The following is a 15886-nucleotide window of genomic DNA, read 5'->3' on the forward strand; positions in this document are numbered from 1 at the left end:
GCTGGTCTTTTCATTCTCTTTACAGAATCTTTCACACAGCAGAATTTAAAATTTTTGAAGGCTGGGCATGGTGGCTTATACCTGTAATCCCAAAACTTTGGGAGGCTGAGGCAGGCAGACCACCTGAGGTCAGGAGTTCAAGAGCAGCCTGGCTAACATCGTGAAACCCTGTTTCTACTAAAAATACAAAAAAATTAGCTGGGCGCGGTGGCACACGCCTGTAATCCCAGCTACTCAGGAGGCTGAGGCAGGAGAATTGCTTGAACCCGGGAGGAGGCGGTTGCAGTAAGCCGAGATCAAGCCATTGCACCCAGCTTGGGCAACAAGAAGAAAACTCCATCTCAAAAAGAAATAAATAAAATAAAATATTTGAGTAAGTCCAATATTTCCATTTTTTAATCTTATGGATGGTGTCATATCTAAGAAATCTTTGTCTAATCCAAGATCACAAAAATGTCCGCCTAAATTTTCTTCTAGAAATGTAGTTTTATGTTTATTTTTATTTTTTCGAGATGGAGTTTCGCTGTTGTTGCCCAGATGGAGTGCAATGGCGTGATTTCGGCTCACTGCCACCTCCACCTCCTGGGTTCAAGTGATTCTCCTGCCTCAGCCTCCCAAGTAGCTGGGATTACAGACATGCACCACCTCCATTCCTGGCTAATTTTTTTGTATTTTTAGTAGAGATGAGGTTTCACCATGTTGGTCTGGCTGGTCTCAAACTCCTGACTTCAGGTGATCCACCCACCTCAGCCTCCCAAAGTACTGGGATTACAGGCATGAGCCTCTGTACCTGGCCGTGTATATTTTTAGATTGCCTTTTTTTTTTTTTTTTTTTAAGGATTATTTGGGATAGAGTCTCACTCTGTTACTAGGGCTGGAGTGCAGCGGCTCCTGATCATGGCTCACTGCAGCCCTGACCTCCCAGGCTCAGGTGATCCTCTCACCTCAGCCTCCCAACTAGCTGGGACTACAGGCGCACACCACCATACACAGCTAATTTTTTGTGTGTTTTGTAGAGACAGAATTTTGCCATGTTGCCCAGGCTGGTCTCTGACTCCTGAGCTCAAGTGATTTAACCACCTTGTCCTCGAAAAACGCTGGGATTACAGGCGTGATCCACCACACTTGCCCATGCATATACTTTTCTATTCAGTCTAAACCTGGAAGAATACACAAGCTTTCCTCTGGGGTAGGAAGATAGTGGGATTTGGGGTAAGTATACTAGAAAGATTGACTTTTCACTGTATACCATTTTGTGCTATTGAATTTTTTTTTTTTTTTTTTTTTTTGAGATGGAGTTTCACTCTTATGCCTGCAGGCTGGAGTGCAATGACACTGTCTCGGCTCACTGCAAGCTCCGCCTCCCGGGTTCAAACAATTCTCCTGCCTCAGCCTCCCGAGTAGCTGGGATTACAGCATGTGCCACCATGCCTGGCTAATTCTTTGTATTTTTAGTGGAGAGAAGGTTTCACCACGTTGGCCAGGCTGGTCTCAAACTCCTGACCTCAGGTGATCTGCCCGCCTTGGCCTCCCAAAGTGCTGGGATTACAGACGTGAACCACTATACTCAGCCAAATAATTTTTTTTGGGCCGGGCGCAGTGGCTCATGCCTGTAATCCCAGCTCTTTGGGAGGCCGAGACGGGCGGATCATGAGGTTAGGAGATCGAGACCATCCTGGCTAACACGGTGAAACCCCGTCTCTACTAAAAATACAAAAAATTAGCCGGGTGTGGTGGCAGGCGCCTGTAGTCCCAGCTATACAGGAGGCTGAGGCAGGAGAATGGCGTGAACCCAGGAGGCGGAGCTTGCAGTGAGCCGAGATCGTGCTACTGCACTCCGGCCTGGGTGACAAAGCAAGACTCCGTCTCAAAAAAAAAAAAAATTTTTTTTTTTTTTGAGATGGAATTTCGCTCTTTGTCACCCAGGCCAGAGTACAGTAGCACGATCTAGCTCACTGCAACCTCTGCCCACCCCCGGGTTCAAGTTATTCTCCTGCCTCAGCCTCCTGAGTAGCTGGCATTACCGGCACCCACCACAACAGCCAGCTAATTTTTGTATTTTTGGTAGAGACGGGGTTTCACCATGTTGGCCAGGCTGGTCTCGAACGCCTGACCTCAGGTGATCCGCCCACCTCAGCCTCCCAAAGTGCTGGGATTACAGGCATGAGCCACCGTGCCCGACCGGCCAAATAATTTTTTAAAACGCAAACTCAAAAAGGGTTGGGGATCACTAAAACAGTTCCACTGAACAGTTTAAAATCACCATGATGGGCCTGGCTCAGCACTTTGGGAGGCCAAGGCAGAAGGCTCACTCTTTTTTTTTTTTTTTTTGAGAAAGAGTCTCACTCTGTCGCCCAGGCTGGAGTGCAGTGGCATGATCTCAACTCACTGCAACATCCACCTCCCAGTTCAAGTGATTCTCCTGCCTCAGCTTCCCAAGTAGCTGGCACTTACAGGCACCTGCCACTGTGCCTGGCTAATTTTTTGTATTTTTAGTAGAGACTGGGTTTCACTGTGTTAGCCATGATGGTCTCGATCTCCTGACCTTGTGATCCGACCTTGTGATCTGCCCGCCTCGGCCTCCTAAAGTGCTGGGATTACAGGCATGAGCCACTGTGCCCAGCCAGAAGTCTCACTTTTGAGCACAGGAGTTCAAGACTGGCCTGGGCAACACAGCAAGACTCCCATCTCTGCAAAAATTAAAATAATAAAAATGAGCAAGCCGTGGTGGATACCTATAGTCTCAGTTATTCAGGAGGCTGAGGCAGGAAAATCGCTTGAGCCCAGGAGTTCGAGGTTACAGTGAGCTATGATCGTACCAGTACACTTCAGCCTGGGTGACAGAGTGCGATCCTGCATCTAAAAGAAATAAATAATAATAATAAAATAAATAAATAAAATCACCACGACGTTTGCTGGATTGGATGATTTCACTGCAGCTTCAGATCCTCAGGGTTCTCTCAAGCCTGGCAGTTCTCACTGAGCTAAGAAACGAAAAGTCAAATTTATTGGCAAAGAATGAATTAGGCCAATCAGAAGATAATATGCAAATGATAAGTGTGAATTTATAGTTTCCTCCCTACAGCTTTGAACATTGCAGAATTTAGAGAAGAAACTGTGAATGTTGCTGCCACCTGCAGGCCACATCTCTCAATATCAGGTTCCTGGAAGTACCTGGTGGGATTCTTCTTTCAACTGAGTCCTCTGTTAGGCTCTGGATTGGAGAAAGAGTGATTTACAGATTTCTCCCTTTTTGCTGTCATCATCCCATACTCTGCCACAAACTCAAATGGCTAAAAGCGGGGAGCTGTGGCATTCAATTATCTGTGTTTGAATCCTGTCTTTACCTTGGGTAAATCAGATACCTATTCCTTTTTTTTTTTTTTTTTTTTTTTTAAGATGGGGTTTCGCTCTTGTTGCCCAGGCTAGGGTGCAATGGTGTGATCTCGGCTCACTGAAGTCTCCACCTCCTGGGTTCAAGCAGTTCTCCTGCCTCACAAGCGCCTGCCACCATGCCTGGCTAATTTTTTGTATTTTTAGTAGAGACAGTGTTTCACTGTGTTGGCCAGGTTGGTCTTGAACTCCTGGTCTCAGGTGATCTGCCTGCCTAGGCCTTCCAAAGTGCTGGGATTACAGGTGTGAGCCACTGTGCACAGCAATCAGATACCTATTCTACACTTCAGTTTCCTCATTTATAAAATGGGGATAAGAGTAGCTCCTTTACATAGGTGTTGTGAGGATTAAATTAGATCACATAGAGTACTTAGCACAATGCCTGGCACATAGTGAACACGCAACAAATATTAATGGTTTTCAAGTTGTCATTGTCAGGCAGAGCTTCAGAGCCTCTCTCATTCTTTTTTTTTTTTTTTTTTCCCAGCTCAATTTAAGATTCAAGGCCCTCCCATTCTAAACTGATGAATTGTACCTGGACACACAAAAGTCTATTGGAAAGACCTGTAACATCTGGTTCCACCACTTACTGATTGTGGGCAAGCATCTTAACCTCTCTGAACCTTACTTGACCTCACAGATGGTTTTGGAGATTACATGAAATCATCTGTGTAAAGCACCAACACAGTGCCTGGCATGGAGTGGACAGTTAATAGGCGGAATGATGATGGAGTGATGACTAATACAGAAATACTTACCAAGTATAGCTAAAGGTTGAGCAGCACAGGTTGCAAATAGGCAGGCCATAGGCAGTCACTAACCTACAGATAATTTGTTTTGGCCCACAGTGATTTACATTTTAACCCCAGGAATTTTACATTCAAGTCTGAATTCTTAATTTCCCTTTTAAAATGTGAAGATCTGCCGGGTGCAGTGGCTCATGCCTGTAATCCCAGCACTTTGGGAGGCTGAGACAGGCAGATCACCTGAGGTCAGGAGTTCGAGACCAGCCTGACCACCATGGAGAACCCCGTCTCTACTAAAAATACAAAATTAGCTGGGCGTGGTGGCGTATGCCTGTAATCCCAGCTACTCAGGAGGCTGAGGCAGGAGAATCGCTTGAACCTGGGAGGCGGAGGTTGCAGTGAGCTGAGTTTGCACCACTGCACTTCAGCCTGGGCAAAAGAGGGAAACTCCCTCTCTGGGCCAGGCGCAGTGGCTCATGTCTACAATCTCAGCATTTTGGGAGGCCGAGACGGGGGGATTGCTTAAGTCCAGGAGTTTGAGACCAGCCTGGGTCAACATGGCGAAACGTCGGTCTCTACTAAAAATACAAAAAATTAGCCGGGTGTGGTGGCATGCATCTGTAGTCCTAGCTACTTGGGAGGCTGAGGTGGGAGAATCATCTGAAGCCTGAGAGGTCGAAGTTGCAGTGAACCAAGATTGCACCACTGCATTCCAGCCTGGACAACCAGAGTGAGACCCTGTCTCAAAAAAAGTTTTATTTTTATTTTTTATTTTTGAGATAGCGTCTTGCTTTGTCGCCCAGGCTGGAGTGTAGTGGCACGATCTCGGCTCACTGCAAGCTCCACCTTCCGGGTTCAAGCGATTAGCCTCCCAAGTAGCTGGGAATACAGGTGCCTGCCACCATGCCTGGCTAATTTTTTTTATATTTTTAATAGATACGGGGTTTCACCATGTTAGCCAGGATGGTCTCGATCACCTGACCTCGTGATCCAACCTCATGATCTGACTGCCTCGGCCTCCCAAAGTGCTGGGATTACAGGCGTGAGACACCGTGCCTGGCCAAATTTTTTTTTTTTTTTTTTTGAGACGGGGTCTGGCTCTGTTGCTCAGGCTGGAGTGCAGTGGTGGATCTTGGCTCACTGCAACCTCCACCTCCTGGGCTCAAGCGATTCTCCTGCCTCAGCCTCCTGAGCAGCTGGGACTACAGGCACACCCCACCACACCTGGCTAATTTTTTTTTTTTTGTAGAGACAGGGTTTTACCATGTCGGGCAGGCTGGTCTCAAACTCCTGGCCTCAGGTGATCTGCCTGCCTAGGCCTCCCAAAGTGCTCGGATTAAAGGTGTGAACCACTATGCCCAGCCTCAAAACAATTTTTGTAAAGTAAGAAATAAATAAGGCCAGGCATGGTGGCTCACGCCTGTAATCCCAGCACTTTGGGGGGCCAAGGCAGGGGATCACCTGAGGTCAGGAGTTCAAGACCAGCCTGGCCTACATGGTGGAACCCTGTCTCTATTAAAAATACAAAAATTAGCTGGATGCGGTAGTACGTGCCTGTAGTCCCAGCTACTCAGGAGGTTGAGGCAGGAGAATTGCTTGAACCTGGGAGGCAGAGTTTGCAGTGAGCTGAGATCGCACCACTGCACTCCAGCCTGGGCGACAGAGCACGACTCTGTCTCAAAAAAAAAAGAAAAGAAAAGAAAAGAAAAGAATCAAATACAATAAAATGTGAAGTCCTGACAGTGTATTACACTGATCTATATGGAAGGTGGCACGTAACAGAGAAAACTAATTTCTTCCAAGGAAGCTAAGCAATGCTCCCTGAAGAAGTGATGCTAAAGCTGAGACAGGAGTTGACTGGCGGTGAACCTGATAAAGAGGTGGGGAATGCTGCTCCAAGTGTAAGGACTACTGAGTCCCAAGGCCTTCGTCAGGAAGATTCTTGCCTCGGCCGGGCGCGGTGGCTCAAGCCTGTAATCCCAGCACTTTGGGAGGCCGAGACGGGTGGATCACGAGGTCAGGAGATCGAGACCATCCTGGCGAACACGGTGAAACCCTGTCTCTACTAAAAAAAAATACCAAAAAAAAAAAAAAAAAAAAAAAAAACTAGCCGGGCGAGGTGGCGGGTGCCTGTAGTCCCAGCTACTCGGGAGGCTGAGGCAGGAGAATGGCGTGAACCCGGGAGGCGGAGCTTGCAGTGAGCTGAGATCCGGCCACTGCACTCCAGCCCAGGCAACAAAAAAAAAAAAAAAAAAAGGAAGATTCTTGCCTCAAAGAAACCTCAGGGTAGCCAGGTGGCCGGAGCACAGTGAGCAAGACAATAGGAAGAAGATGAGGCTTCCGTTAGCATCTTAAGGATTTTGGTCTTTATCATGAGGACAAATGTATTTCAAAGCTAAAAGCTGCGAGGTAGCCAATTGTGTAACAAACTGAGGAGCTAGACAGAAACAGAAGGGAGAAGGATCAGGGGTCAATAATTAACAGCTGAGACGGCAGAGAAGCACAAGGATAGTATAGAATCTAGAAACTGTGGGCTGGGCGCGGTGGCTCACACCTGTAATCCCAGCACTTTGGGAGGCTGAAGTGGGTGGGTCACGAGGTCAGGAGATTGAGACCATCCTGGCTACCACGGTGAAACCCCATCTCTACTAAAAATACAAAAAATTAGCTGGGCGTGGTGGTGGGCGCCTGTAGTCCCAGCTACTCCCGAGGCTGAGGCAGGAGAATGGCATGAACCTGGGAGGCGGAACTTGCAGTAAGCCGAGATCGCGCCACTGCACTCCAGCCTGAGTGACAGAGCGAGACTCCATCTCAAAGTAAAAAAAAGAAAGAAAGAAACTGTGGGCACACAGGACAGCCTTTCAGGTGTGGTCTGGCAAAAGGCAGACTTTACGGGAACCAAGGTAAGTGGGACGCCAGGATGAATATCTTATGTTCATTTAAATAGTGGAAAAATGAGAAGACCGGACATTTCGTCAAGGCCATATTACAAGTGAGATATGGAGCTAGATTTACAATACCTCTCTTAATTTGTTGCTCCTCCCATTAGTTTTCTCAAGGCAAGTAAACTCAATACAATACTTCGTTGTTAATACTACTAATATATCTCATTTATTAAGAGTTTGCTAAATGTTGGGCTCTATATTTATGTGCATTATTATCTCGTTTTTTTCACTGAGTTAACGAGAACGGTCCACCCAAAATATTATGAACCGAGAGACTATTAGACATTGGAGACAGAAATAAATGAAACAGACACCATCCCTCTCCTTTGGGAATTCACAGTTCAGAAAGGAAGTGAGTAGTTGAAGAAGTAATTATAGGCTGGGCACAGTGGCTCATGTCTGTAATCCCAGCACTTTGGGAGGCCAACGTGGGTTGATCACCTTAGGTCAGGGGTTTAAGACCAGCCTGGCCAACATGGTGAAAACCCGTTTCTATTAAAAATACAAAAAAAAAATTAGCCGGGTGTGGTGGTGCGTGCCTGTAATCCCAGCTACTTGGGAGGCTGAGGCAGGAGAATTGCTTGAACCCAGGAAGCAGAGGTTGTAGTGAGCCAGGATCTCGCCATTGCACTCCAGCCTGAGTGACAGAGTGAGACTGTTTAAAAAAAAAAAAAAAGAAGTAATTATAAAGAGTAATTGGCAGGTGCTACCGGGAGAATATAACAGTGAACCAACCTACCATGGGTGGCAGGGAAGGCATTCTGGAAGAAGTGATGGTCAAGCTGAAAAATCAGGGGGAATTAACAAGGTGAAACATGGAGGCCAGGCACGGTAACTCAAGCCTGTAAACCCAGTACATTGGGAGGCCGAGGCAGGTGGATCACTTGAGGTCAGGAGTTCGAGATCAGACTGGCCAACATGGTGAAACCCCGACTCTACTAAAAATACAAACATTAGCTGGGCAGTAGTGGCATGTGACTGTAATCCCAGCTACTTGGGAGGCTGAGGCAGGAAAATCCCCTTGAGCCTGGGAGGTGGACGTTGGTGTGAGCTGAGATTATACCACTGTACTTCAGTCTGGGCGACAGAGTGAGACCCTGTCTCAAAAAAAAAAAAAAAAAAAAAAGACAGCACACCAACATGGCACATGTATACGTATGTAAGAAACCTGCATGTTGTGTACGTGTACCCTAGAACTTAAAGTATAATTAAAAAAAAAAAAAAGAAAAAAGTAAAGAAAAAGATAATTTAAAAAATAAATAAATAAAAATACAAAAATTAGCTGGGCGGCTGGGCGCGGTGGCTCAAGCCTGTAATCCCAGCACTTTGGGAGGCCGAGACGGGCGGATCACGAGGTCAGGAGATCGAGACCATCCTGGCTAACACGGTGAAACCCCGTCTCTACTAAAAAATACAAAAAACTAGCCGGGCGAGGTGGCGGGCGCCTGTAGTCCCAACTACTCGGGAGGCTGAGGCAGGAGAATGGCGTAAACCCAGGAGGCGGAGCTTGCAGTGAGCTGAGATCCGGCCACTGCACTCCAGCCTGGGCGACAGAGCAAGACTCCGTCTCAAAAAAAAAAAAAAAAAAATTAGCTGGGCATGGTGGTACATGCCTATAATCCTAGCTACTTGGGAGGCTGAGGCAGGAGAATCACTTGAGTCTGGGAGGCAGTGGTTGCACTGAGCCAAGATCAAGCCACTTCACTCCAGCCTAGGCGACAGAGCTAGACCCTGTCTGTCTGTCTGTCTGTCTCTCTCTCTCTCTCTCTCTCTCTCTCTCTCTGTCTCTCTCTCTCTCACACACACACACACAAAATCCAAACATGGGGTTTCACCCTTCATGAAACAAGAGTGTTTCAGGCAAAGAGAACAGCAGATGGAAGGCCCTATTCTCACAATAACTTCATTAAATAAGTTCTATTATTATTCCCTTCTCACAGATAAGAAAACTCAAATTCAGAGATGAAGTAACTGACCCACTAGGTGGTGTTGGAGGCAGGATGTAAGCCTGTATCCACCTAGACTAGAGCTCTTTCTTTTAGCTGCTAAACCAAATATTTCTATTAGTTTGCCCTTTCTTTCTAAGGATCATGTGAGTGGAATGGGATTATTAATTGAGATGTCTGCAATGCAGGAAGTTGAAATCGTGGCTTACAAACTATGCAAGCATGTCTGTGTCATTGTTGGCTGTAAATTTTGCAATGACACTATTTAGTGACACAGCTCTTGTGCTAATATCTGAATGGATATTCATTTCAATTTAATATGATTCAACAGCTATGTATTAAGTGCCTACTACATGTCAGGCATGATGCCAGGCATGGTGCCAGGCCTTGTCAGTTACCAAGATGATGAGACAAGTTTCTAGGTACTAGGCTAAAGATCATGTTAATCACTAACAATTTTTTAAAAATAAATAACAAAGCCATAACCCTGGCAGTTAGAAACCGTAGGTAACTTATTGCAATAGCTACAGGTTTGAGTATCAACCATGTGCCAAGCACTGTATGAGGTACCTTAATGAAAATTTAAATGGTCATGATCGGCCAGGCGTGATGGCTCAAGCTTCTAATTCCAGCACTCTGGGAGGCTGAGGCAGGCAGATCACCTGGGGTCAGGAGTTTGAGACCAGTCTGGCCAACATGGTGAAACCCCGTCTCCACTAAAAATACAAAAAAAAAAATTAGCCGGGTGCGGTGGCGTGTGCCTGTAGTCCCAGCTACTCAGGAGGCTGAGGCAAGAGAATTGCTTGAGCCTAGGAGGCAGAGGTTGCAGGGAGCTGAGATTGCACCACTATACTCCAGCCTGGGCAACAGAGAGAGACTCCATCTAAAAAAAAAAAAAAAAAAAAAAAAGGTCATGATCATAAATTAAAAGTGCTTACTGTGAGCTCTGTGTTAAGCAGTTTATATTATTATCTCTAACTCTCATGTTCATTCTATAAGGCTAATATCATAGTTCATTGATATTATCATTTCTTATTTTACAGGTAAGGAAATGAGCTTTGGACATTTTTGCCTGAGATCCCAGAGACAATAAAATAGAAGAACTAGAGCTCAAACCCAGATATTCCTGATGCCATACGTGAACTCTAGACAATTACACCACATTACCTCTGTTAAGGAGAGTCAGCTAGTCAAAAATCAGGGGAATGTGGAATTTTATATAGCTAAGCACACATCCAGAAAGGAAAAATAAATATTGGTGCTTTTAAAACTCTCCAGGAAAGTAAAGAACTTCATTCTATCATTTAATTCTGCCAAAATTTGCCTCTAGAATTATCTTTAAATTTAATTAATAACTGAAGCTTAGAATCCTTGGTATCAAGATATACTTCCTTTAATTCTTATTTTATACACATGTAGGAAAGAAAATAAACTATTTTGCAAAACTCAGTATCAGACAAAAAAGTGACCCCATTAAGAATGTGGTACAAGCTGTAACACACTGCCATGCTTTGTAAACTAGGAGGGAAAAAATAATTCCACAGGAGACAACCATCAGCCCTGGGCGGTATGAACATCCTGTCCCCATGATTACTTGTGGCTATCAGCAGGGAGGTATGCAGTCTTGTTCCATATGTTCAGATATGGCCACAGGTGAAATCTGTGTGGCTAAGGAAGTGCACAGAATTGGCTCTGTGACACATGAACCAGGAAGATCAATGTTGTGTCCAGACATATGGATGTTTGTGTTTCCATCTGCATACCAGTCCTTTGTCTCAACATAAAAATGCAGGAAAATAAACTAATACTTATCGAGTACCACTTAGTATATGTTATATTATTATCTCAACAATTAATATTGTAGAAACTGGAGTTCAGACAGAAGGCAGAACTTCTATCACAGCAACCATAACAAATTACTTATTATATATTATTACTAAAACAACAATGATAGAGTCCATTAATTGAGTGCATATTATGTGCCAGGCACTGTGCAGGGCATTCCCCATTATTTCACTTATAATCCTCATGACAACCCTGTGATATGAGGACAATTACCCATTTTACAGAAAAAGAAACAGACACATATGATGTTAAGCAACTTTCCAAGGTCACATAGTTAGCAAGTAGCATCTGTCTGTGTCTGTCCCCCCAACAATTAGTGTACATTTCTTAAGGGCAAGGACTGTGTATTTTTCTTTTCTTTTTTTTCGAGACGGAGTTTTGCTCTTGTTGCCCAGGCTGGAGTGCAATGGCACAATCTTGGCTCACTGCAACCTCCGCCTCCCAGGTTTAAGCGATTCTCCTGCCTAGCCTCCCAAGTAGCTGGGATTACAGGCAACTGCCACCACGCCCTGCTAATTTTTTATATTTTTAGTAGAGACAGAGTTTCACTATGTTGGCCAGGCTAGTCTCAAACTCCTGACCTCAGGTGATCCACCCGCCTCGACCTCCCAAAGTGTTGGGATTACAGGCGTGAGCCACCATGCCTGGACAAGGACTATATTTTTCATTTCTGTATTTCTAGGCTCTAACACTGTGCTTGGCACAGAGTAGAGAGAATTCTGTAAATATTTTTGAATAAATTAGTGAAAAACAAACAATAACTCCCAAGATAAGGGGCACAGCCACAATTGGGATTTAGGTCTTCTTTTTTCTTCTTCTTCTTTTTATTTTTTGAAACAGATTCTCACTCTGTTGCCCAGACTGGAGTGTAGTGGCGTGATCTTGGCTCACTGCAACCTCTGCCTCCTGGGTTCAAGCAATTCTCATGCCTCAGCCTCCTGAGGAGCTGGGATTACAGGAGTGTGCCACCATGCTTGGCTACTTTTTGTATTTTTAGTAGAGACAGGGTTTTGCCATGTTTCCTAGACTGGTCTCAAACTCCTGGGGTCAAGCGGTCCCATAATTGCATATTGCCTGCCCAAATCAGGGTCCTGATTAATGACTCACATGCCTGTTTCACAATGGAAATTTCTATTAGGCATTTTCCATACAAGTATAATAGAGTGATTCTACCTCCACGTTTTTATGTTGCAGAAATACTGGCATAATATGTAAAGATGTTTTACCAGGGGGTGTCTAATATTGATATTTCAGAAAAAAGTTCTTTTTTTTTTTTAATTTAAAAAAAAAAAAAGGCCAGGCGCAGTGGCTCACACCTGTAATCCCAGCACTTTGGGAGGCCAAGGCCAGAGGATTACTTGAGCCCAGAAGTTTGAGACTAGCCTGGGCGACAAGTGGACCCCCATCTCTATTTGTTAAAAAAAAATTAAAAAGAAAAGAAAAAGAAAAACTGGGCCGGGCGCGGTGGCTCAAGCCTGTAATCCCAGCACTTTGGGAGGCCGAGACGGGCGGATCACGAGGTCAGGAGATCGAGACCATCCTGGCTAACACGGTGAAACCCCGTCTCTACTAAAAAGTACAAAAAACTAGCCGGGCGAGGTGGCGGGCGCCTGTAGTCCCAGCTACTCCGGAGGCTGAGGCAGGAGAATGGCGTAAACCCGGGAGGAGGAGCTTGCGGTGAGCAGAGATCCGGCCACTGCACTCCAGCCTGGGTGACAGAGCCAGACTCCGTCTCAAAAAAAAAAAAAAAAAAAAAAAAAAGAAAAAGAAAAACTGAAAAATATCCATTAATGGAGGAAAGATTAATGGTATATCTATTCTATAAAATATCATATAACTTTAAAGAGAGTAAGGTAGCTCTACTTATACTAATGTAGAAGAATGGTTAGAAGATTGCATTATGTGGAATAAACAGGCTTCAGAATGTTAACTATGGTTTAGTGTGCATAATAGTAATCATGTCTTCAACGTTTTTGTTGTCGTTGTTGTTGAGATGGGAGTCTCACTCTGTCGCCCAGGCTGGAGTGCAGTGGTGCAATCTTGACTCACTACAACCTCCACCTCCTAGGTTCAAGTGATTCTCCTGCCTCAGCCTCCTGATTAGCTGGGATTATAGGTGTGTGCCACCATGCCTGGCTAATTTTTGTATTTTTCATAGAGAGAGGGTTTCACCATGTTGGTCAGGCTGGTCTCGAACTCCTGACCTCAGGTGATCCGCCTGCCTTGGCCTCCCAAAGTGCTGGGATTTTACAAGTGTAAGCTACCGTGCCCAGACCTAAAATAGTGTTTACTGGATGCTTACAATATACTTGGACCTCTGCTAAGCATTTTGATTTCACAGACAAAAAAAGTGGGAAAAATGTGTCTCTTAAAATCAAAAATTGCATTTTGCAGGTGGGGAAATTGGGAAGATGTTACTCAAAGGATACAAAATTTCAGTTAGACATGAGGAATAAGTTTAAGAGATTTATTGCACAACATAGTAACTATAGTTAATAACAGTATATCAGCCGGCAGGTGGCTCATGCCTATAATCCCAACAATTTGGGAGGCTGAGGTGGGAGGATTGCTTGAGCCCAAGAGTTTGAGACCAGCCTAGGTAACAAAGTGAGATCCCATCTCTTCAAAAAAATTTTTTATTTACCTGGGTTTGGTGGCGAGTGCCTGTGGTCCCAGCCACATGGGAAGCTGGGGTGGGAGGATCACTTGAGCCCAGGAGGTCGAGGTTGCAGTGGGCCATATTTGTAATGATAGGGGCAGTAAATGCAATAGAATGTTCCAGGTAGAAAAAAAGATGAGTAGAATAAGCCTGGCAGGCCCAAGAATGCTGCATCTCGGCCAGAAATGAGAAAGTGAAGAAGTAGTCTGATATACTAAGGAATTAACATACCTTTGATAACCCTGGAAATAGGGGTGAAATGCAGCTGAAATCACAAGGACTGGTGGAAGACCTAGTTTACTTCCGCCACTGCAGCCTCTCAGCAGAAGCACAGAGGTTCATTCTCTTGAGAGAGTAAAACAGACAGTCTATGGAATAAGGCACAGTTAATGGCCCTATTTCAAAAAAGGGGAATTACGATTTGGTTGGTTTTTCCTACACTCTGCTCCCAGAATGCTGGGCAAATGACTCTTCTTCTTTGGGGAAAATGAAGCCAAGTATGAAAGATCTAAATATAATGGCACTGGGATCTCCCCCAAAATAGCTCTTCATGATCAGTGACCTAAGGGACACTGGCTCGTAGACAAATGACCTCATGGCTGGTGTCTCCCATCTTCATGCACAGAACTTCCAATCAGCTTTTAGTCCCCAACTTTTATTCATGGGCAGGATGCCAAGGTTTACCAAACACAAGGCTTTCCTCTAAGAGAAAAGGTAGAGACCAAAACAAACAAAAGAAAGAAACTCGTGAGATGGGCCAAGATACCATAGCGACGGCAGCTCCAGCCGGCCCTCAGCGATACTAGCACCTCCCCTAGGAGACCGTTGCAGGCAGCCAGGCCCCTTCCCCACGGTAACCATGTGTGACCGAAAGGCTGTGATCAAAAATGCAGACATGTCAGAAGAGACAACAGGACTCGGTGGAGTGTGATACTCAGGCGCTGGAGAAATGTAACATAGAGAAGGACACTGCGGCTCATATCAGGAAAGAATTTGACAAGAAGTAAAATCCCATCTGGCATTGCGTCGTGGGAAGGAACATGTGACACACGAAACCAAATACTTCATCTACTTTTACCTGGGCCAAATGGCCATTCTTCTGTTCAAATCTGGTTAAAAGCATGGACTGTGCCACACACCCAGTATCCATCCAAAAACAAGGACTGCACCCTAAATTCCAAATACCAGAGACTGAAATTTTCAGGCTTGCCAAGGGAACACCTACGTCTTTGAACTTTTATTGTGTTTTGTACAGGGCATTCTCTGTACCAGTTTGTTGTGGTTATAAAACACTTAGCAAAATTAAAAAAAAAAGAAAGAAAGAAACTTGTAGGAAATTGAGATAATGTGGAGAGAAAACTTTTTATTAATTTATTTTAATTAAATATATACATTTATTTATTTTGTATAATAGAGACGGGTTTTCACTACGTCGCCCAGGCTGGCCTCAAATTCCTGGGCTCAAGCAATCCTTCTGTCTTGACCTCCCAAAGTGCTAAGATTACAGGCATGAGACACCATGCACTGCTGAGAGAATAAAACTTTAAACACTGCATATACTCAAAGAAAAAAAAGAGAAGAACTGATACTTGAATATATAGAACAATAGCAAGAAACAATAATAAAGAATTTTCAGAAGAAAAAGTTCTTAAATATGAAACAAAAAGAAATATGAAAGCACAAATCATAGTGCAGTAGAAATATTAGAAAATATGGTGGAGGAAATCTCCTAGAAAATAGAACAAAAAGACAAAGATATGGAAAATAGGAGAAAAAATAAGAAAATTAGATTAATCAAGTTAGTGCAACAGCTGAATAAAAGTTCCATAAAGAGGAAACAGTCAGGCATGATGGCTCACGCCTGTAATCCCCAGAACTTTGAGATGCCCAGGTGGTAGGAGGATCTCTTGAGCTCAGAAGTTCAAGACCAGCCTGGGCAATAAAGCAAGACTCTGTCTCTACAAAACAATTTTTTAAAATTACCAGACTCGGCAACATGGCAAAACTCCTTCTCTACAAAAAGTATGAAAATTAGCTGGGTGCACTGGCACCCACCTGAAGTCCCAGCTACTCCGGAGGGTAAGGTAGGAGGATCACTTGAGCCTGGGAGGTAGAGGTTGCAGTGAGCCATGATCATACCACTGCACTCCAGCCTGGGCAACAGAATGAGCCTCCGTCTCAAAAAATAAAAATAAAAAAATCCGGCCAGGCATGGGAGTATGTGCCCGTAGTCCCAGCTACAAGGGAGGCTGAGGTGGGAGGATCACTTGAGCTCAGAAGGTCAAGACTGCAGCAAGCCATCATCATGCAATTGCACTCCAGCCTGGGCCACAGAAGGAGACCCCATCTCTA

The 15886-nt window shown here is 44.7% G+C and overlaps 1 pseudogene; it reads left to right on the forward strand.

Annotated features, from left to right (window-relative positions):
- Positions 1-14393: 14393 nt before the first annotated feature.
- On the forward strand, positions 14394-14848 carry LOC119626103 (dynein light chain 1, cytoplasmic-like; annotated as a pseudogene).
- The last annotated feature ends 1038 nt before the right edge of the window (positions 14849-15886 follow it).

This window comes from Chlorocebus sabaeus, chromosome 20, assembly GCF_047675955.1.
Source record: "Chlorocebus sabaeus isolate Y175 chromosome 20, mChlSab1.0.hap1, whole genome shotgun sequence".
In the NCBI taxonomy this organism is placed as follows: domain Eukaryota; kingdom Metazoa; phylum Chordata; class Mammalia; order Primates; family Cercopithecidae; genus Chlorocebus; species Chlorocebus sabaeus.